The sequence below is a fragment of the Orycteropus afer genome, unplaced genomic scaffold, assembly GCF_000298275.1.
Source record: "Orycteropus afer afer isolate SDZICR_OR568_19922 unplaced genomic scaffold, OryAfe1.0 scaffold00097, whole genome shotgun sequence".
Taxonomy (NCBI): Eukaryota; Metazoa; Chordata; class Mammalia; order Tubulidentata; family Orycteropodidae; genus Orycteropus; species Orycteropus afer.
Genome location: NW_006921684.1, coordinates 7535094 through 7541711, shown reverse-complemented (window position 1 = coordinate 7541711; position 6618 = coordinate 7535094).

Here is a 6618-nt window from a genome sequence, read left to right as displayed (position 1 = left end):
GCCTTCTGGTTAGCAGTCTAGTGCCTTAGGCACTACACCACTAGAGCTGTGACTATATTGGCAATTTCCTTACCAGATTACAGGTTCTCTCATTTCAGTTTCTCCGCGGGACTTACCAAAAAGGTTTTCTCTTAGCTGCTCTTTTTGAGAAATCCTTTCCTCTCCCATTCCTAGGAAAAGATACAGAGTAGACCAGCCACAATACAATTTTCGAAGGTAATGGCTATTCACTCATTTAGTTGGTTGTAAGATATGCAATCTCCGTCCCCTTTTACTAGCCCATCATTGTTTGAAAAGAAACAATCATTTGCTTAATTTTCTGATTAAAAAAATCATTCAGTTTATTTCCTTTATATCACCTTTATAGCACAGTATTTGTTTTATATTATTAATAATTAATTGTGTTAATTATCAATAATTCTTTGTATTTAATTATTTAAACACTTTATTTATTCATTTATTGTCTTATCCCTTTGGACTGAGCTTTCCCTCAGGGGAGGAACCTTTTTTCTATTATTGGCAACTTCAGTCTCATCCTCTAATAAAAGTTCAATAAGCATCTGTTGAATTAATTAATTAATTGCAAAGCTAGGATAATATGAGATGAATATCTTTACATGGCAAAAGTGCCAGATGTGGAGGAAGAACCCTCACAGAAAGTCAGGAAAACAATTAAGATAATTAAGATCTGGAAATGCAGTCCTCTTATTTACAGAATAGAAACTGAAGCCCAGAGAAGTTAAATTTGCCCAATAGGTAAAGATCTCGTCCCTTTTCGTTAAACCCTGGCAGACCTGATACTTCTTGAGTCCTAAACCCTAGCAGCTATATTATGGCTCACAGCACAATACCTGGCAAACCACAACAGTGATCTTTTGTGGAATGAATTATTTATACCTGCACAGAAAAATAGGTTAGTCAAAAGCATACACACTAGCTTTTCAGCATCAAGAATCCAACAGTAGAATACTTGTGTGCTATCAAGTCAATTCTGACTAAGGGACCCCAGGGTAGAACTTCCCCATAAGGTTTCCTAGCCTGTAATCTTTAGGGGAGCAGATCACTGGATGTTTTCTCCCATGGAGGCACTGCTGAGTTCAAACTGCAGACTTATTGGTTAGCAGCTGAGTGCTTTAACCATTGTGCCACTGCACTGCCAGGGCTACTTAGAATAATACTTGGTTGTTGTTGTTAATGTGCCATCGAGTCAGACCCCACTCATAGCGACCCCTCCTTATTTATTCACTTATTGTCTTATCCCTTTGGATATCCCTTATCCCTTGGACCCCTCCTGGTTTCCGAGGCAGTATCACTATGGAAGTAGATTGCCCAACCTTCCTTCCAAGGAGTGGCTGGTGAATTTGAACAACCAGCCTTCTGGTTAGCAGTCAAATACCTTTAATTTTTGACCTCTTTTAGCAAAAGCTTTCCAACTCCTCAAAAAAAAGCTTTTATATGGAGGGGTACCTCCTTATCCTTACCTAGAAGAGTGTTAGCATTGTGATGTAATGGGTATTCTTTTATTTGGTCTCTCTGGCCCTGGGTTGTAATCCTATAAAATAATTGGTCAGACCACAGTCTGCTAATGGATTGATCAACTTGCTGCCTGCATAAAGAGCTTCCAAGAGATTATTTGGCTGGTTTGGTACTTACTTTTAAAAGGAGCTTTGGTGGCATAGTGGTAAGGCACTTGACTACTAACTGAAAAGTCAGCAGTTCAAACCTGCCAGATACTCTGTGGAAGGAAGACTGGATGATCTACTTATGTAAAGATTTTACAGCCTGGGAAACCCAAATGGAGGTTGCTGTGAGTTGGAAAGGACTCGATGGCAGTGCATTTGAATTGGCTGCCTTCTCCCCTCAGTCTGATCTTTACTCAGATTGGATGGAGAGCCTACTCAGTGACTGATAAAAACCCTAGAACCTAGAGGTTCAGATAGGGCTTCTGATGAACAAAAGACAAGAGGAGACTGTGCCTTTTGGACATAGGGCCCTCCACTGAGAACCTCCTAGAAGAGCTATAATACAGGTCAAGGATTGTAAAACTGAGATGGTAACACTGGAGATGGTGAGAAATTGCAGCAAACACAGTACAACTGAGCAGCAGAGAAATGGTGACAATATTGCCATGGCAGACACCAGTGGTGGGCAGAGTTGGCCCATGAGGGAGACAGCTGTGGTAGGCAGAGTTGGCTCACAGAGCAGAATTGGCACCTCTAGGCAGGAGGTTGTCAGTGAAGCTGGCTGCACCATAAAGGGGAAGTAGCTGCAGTCCAGGCCCATGCAGTGCATGCCTGCGCAGAGCAAATGGCACATGGGGCCTAAGCTGACCTGCCTTTGGAAGCAGTCGACTGTGCTGAGAACTTTAAACTAAGGCCAAGAGGGAGCCAATTCTAAGGGTCAGGAGCCTGCCTTCAGAGGCTTGAGCCTACATCCTACAGGGGTTGCCCATAAAACAGCTTTAACTTGAGAGTTGTTGTAATAATTTCCTAACCTGGCACTGGCCCAGAGTTGTCCCAAAGCTGCTGGTTGGGAGCTGAACTAGTAAGCACGGGGGGGGCCAGACCCAGCTGAGAAAAGCAGCAGAGAAAGAACAAATACAGCCACAGTACACCTGACCAAAACTGATGGCACACCTGCCGAGAAAGAGATGCTTGCTGACGCCTGGTCCACTTGACAAGTCTGCCCTGTGACACAGAAATGGACATGAGTAATTTGGGAATGGTGAGCAGGACTCCTTTTAGACGTAAATGGGTTCCTCTCCTACAATGTCAGGGGTGGAGGAGACCAATCCACCTCAAGGCTGTTCCTGTTGTTTGCTGTTTGCTTTCTATGATTAACCTATGACTATTGTTTACTATTTACCTTCAAAAATAATAACAGTTTTTAATTGCCAGCATTCAGTAAAGTATCTTTGTGTATGCACCGTAATTGGCTTTGCAAATAGAGTCCTCATCCCTGCTTGAAGTGATAAGTAGACCTTATCACTGCTTATAATTTTGATTCAGCTGGCATGTACTTATGCACACCATTCCAGTACATAGTAAGTGCTCAATAAATTTTAACCACTATGATGATGATGATGACCCAAAATGTATTATCATAATTGGGTGGGGAATCAAATGATTACAAACTTAACCAGACCTATGTCTCAGTGTAGCAGAGTAGTTAAGCTATGAGCTTTGGAGTTAAACAAAACCAGACATGGACCCAGCCCTGTCTCTTACTTTTATCCTTAGTTCAGCATTTTTGCCATACCTACTGGCTCTTCAGGTAGGAATCATAGAAATCTGTTGGTTCAGCTCTAATTTTCATGAACTTTTAAATGTCCTATGAGGATTGTCAAGCCATTTACATTTCTGCTTATGACTTTGGGCAAGCTACTTAATCTTTCTGAGACTTAATTTTCTTATATATGAAAGAAGAATGATAATACCTTCCTCAGAAGACTAAAATTAAATGAGATTATGTCTGCATAATGCTCAGCACCATGCCTGACACACAACAAATGTTAGCCAATAATGTAAACATCTAGCACTGTATGCATCCATTTCTGTAGCATAGCTCCTGAGAACTCCATGTAAGAGGAATTAAAGAAAATGCTACTGTGCACACAGAAATAGGAATAGTCACACTTCTCCCAAGGCATTTAAACAATCACATTAAAAAATTAATTAAAATCAAGGGCCTTGGCAAACATAATTCTTGGTCATTTCAGCCCTAGAAGGCAGCAAGTTTGAGAATGAATTAGAAACCAAATGAATGAATTAGTGACCAAGTTATGTGACTTTGGGTAAACCATAGACTCTCAGAACCACAATTTCTTCTTTTTTATAATGGTGATAATATTGTTTGCCCTACTTGGCACACAAAAAGTACACAATAACTATTGACACTGATGAGTGAATACTGTTATACAAGTATCTGTTCAAATATGTCATTTACATGTTTGATATTATAACCAGGTATTAATAATAATGACAACTGCAATTGATACACAACCTTACACTTTACAAAGAATTTTTGATTACATGGCCTCATTTAGTTTACGTGAAACCTTTCTTCTCTGAAGATACTGAAGGCATGATTTATTGCATGAGTTTATAATATTGCCTTGTATTCTGGTTACCTAGTGCCACTCTGACAAGAATATACCACAAATGGGATGGCTTGAAGGAACAGGAGTTTATTCTTTCACAGTTTTGAAGCTTTAAGTCCGAGTTCAAAGTGCCAGGCTCTAGGGGCTGGGTAAAAGCCCCTCAGCCTTGGCTTCAGCTCTGCCTCCTGCTCCCAGCCCACAGAAGCTAGAGGTTTTTCTTCACTCAGCTGCTGGCTGCTGAGACTGACAAGCCTAAGGTTGACATGTAAAAAGGCACAGTCCCGATGTTACCAAACCATGGCAAACGGCAGGCGATTAATTCAAGTCCATTGAAAGTCCCAAGGTTGGCAGAGCATGGCAGGCTGCTGAACGACGACAGAGCTACATGCAGGGTTCCAGCGTGCCATAAACTAGAGACCATTCCCAAAGCTGTTTCTTATATGCGGGAAGCAGACCACATCCCTAAAGCAGCTACTCAGATGCTTGTGGTAGGTCCCACCATGGAGCTGATTACCAGTACCATCATAGGGAATAATTACCACTAGTTACCCCACCACTCAACCAGTCCCAGGCAAGTTGACACACAAACTTAATCACCACACCTTGTCTGGGTGTTTGGGGAGATCTGGTGGTGTATTGCCTAAGGCATTTGACTGCTAACCTGAAGGCTGGCAGTTCAAACCCAACAGCCACTCCTCAGAAGGAAGATTGGGCAATCTCCTTCTGTAGAGATACCGCCTTGGAAACCCAGGGAGGGGTCGCTATGAGTTGGAAACAACTGGATGGCAATGAGTTGTTTTGTTTTTTTGGGGGGCGTTTGAGAACACCTGAGATTTTCTCAGGAGAACCATCACTGCCCCAGCACCATCACTGCTTGTTTCCAACATTCTCCTCTTTTACACATGAATCTGAGTGACTAAATTTTAAAGCATGAGGCTCTAATCTTAATTGGGAACATTGACATATTTTACCCAGTTATCGATTGACAGGGAATGCAAACTCAAACTTACTCCTGTTCCATAGTTTCTAAAACTCTGAGAGAAGCATTTATGATGAATACCTGAAAGAGAGTCAGTCCATCTCTTCCTTAAAAACAAAAAAAAAAAAAAAAAACCTCACTGCCGCAGAGTTGATTGCAACTCATAGCGACCCCCATTGGGTTTCCAAGGCTGTAAATCTTCACAGAAGCAGACCACTTCATCTTTCTTCCATTAATCCTGCTAATTTCTGCCTTAATCCTGCTCATCAGAGACCTGTATAGCTTGGGCCACATTACTACCTGTTTCCCTCTCTCCCCATCTCCCCACCTTCCAATTCCCTGTAGAACAATTTTCTTCATGTTATGCTTCATAGTCATGGCATCATTTATATTGATGGATCTTCCAAAAAATTCTGTGAAACCTGACAATTAGGTTCATATGAAGTGTTGCTGAGGGTGTGGTTCTTCCTCAAAGAATGTCTTTTCTGGTCCCAGTGTTAGAAAGACTTGCCCTTTTCTAAAGCAGCTCTTTTGGTTTTATTTTTTTGTGTTGTCTTATTTCTGCTTGAGGTGAAATTAACTACTTGAAAAATGCAAATTCAGTAGCACCTACTATGTTGTGTTGCCATCACCTCTACCTAGTTCCAAAACATTTTCATCACCCAAAGGAAACCCCAAACTCATTAAGCAGTCATTGCTCCTTCTCCTCAACCCCTGGAAACCACTAATCTTTCTGTCTCTATGAATTCTGCATATTTCATATACATGGAATCAATTGTGATCTTTTGTGTCTGCCTTTTTTGACTTACCATGATGTTTTTGAAGTTCATCCATATTGTGGCTTCAGTATCAGTATTTCATTTCTTTTATGGCTGAATAATATTACATTCTATGAATATTCCATATTTTGTTTACCAGTTCATCCACTGGTGGACATTTTGGGATAGTTTCCACATTTTGGCTATTGTAAATAGTGCTGCAATGAATATTGGTGTACAAGTATCCATTTAAGTTCCTGATTTTAAATTTTGTGGTCTATATCTAAGAGTAGAACTACTGGGCCATATAGTAATTATGTGTTTTTTGAGAAAAAACCAAGCAACCAATTTGTTTTAACCTTATGGGTGGCCACTGTTGATTTGGTGACTTGCCATGTTTCCCCCTTTGAGCTGACAGCTCGGAAGTTCAGACTCAAATGTGTGGCCTACCTGTGGCAAGTATATGAGACTCTGTGATATATATTTTATAAATTAATCCAATTCCTGCCTCCATGTTAACATTCTAAGTTTATTTTCTTATGCTTCATTTTCAAAAATTATTTTATTTTTATCTTGTCTTCATAGTATGTGTCTTTTTAACTGCTTTAAATTATTTCTGGAATACCTTATAATTCCTCTGACAACCCAAGGAGTAAGTTTTCTTAGCCTCCACTTTTTTAAAATAGATTTTTAGAGCAGCTTCAGGTTTATAGAAATATTGTGCAGAAAGTACAAAGAACTTCCATATAGTCACTTCACCAAAAAACCAAAACCAAACTCAC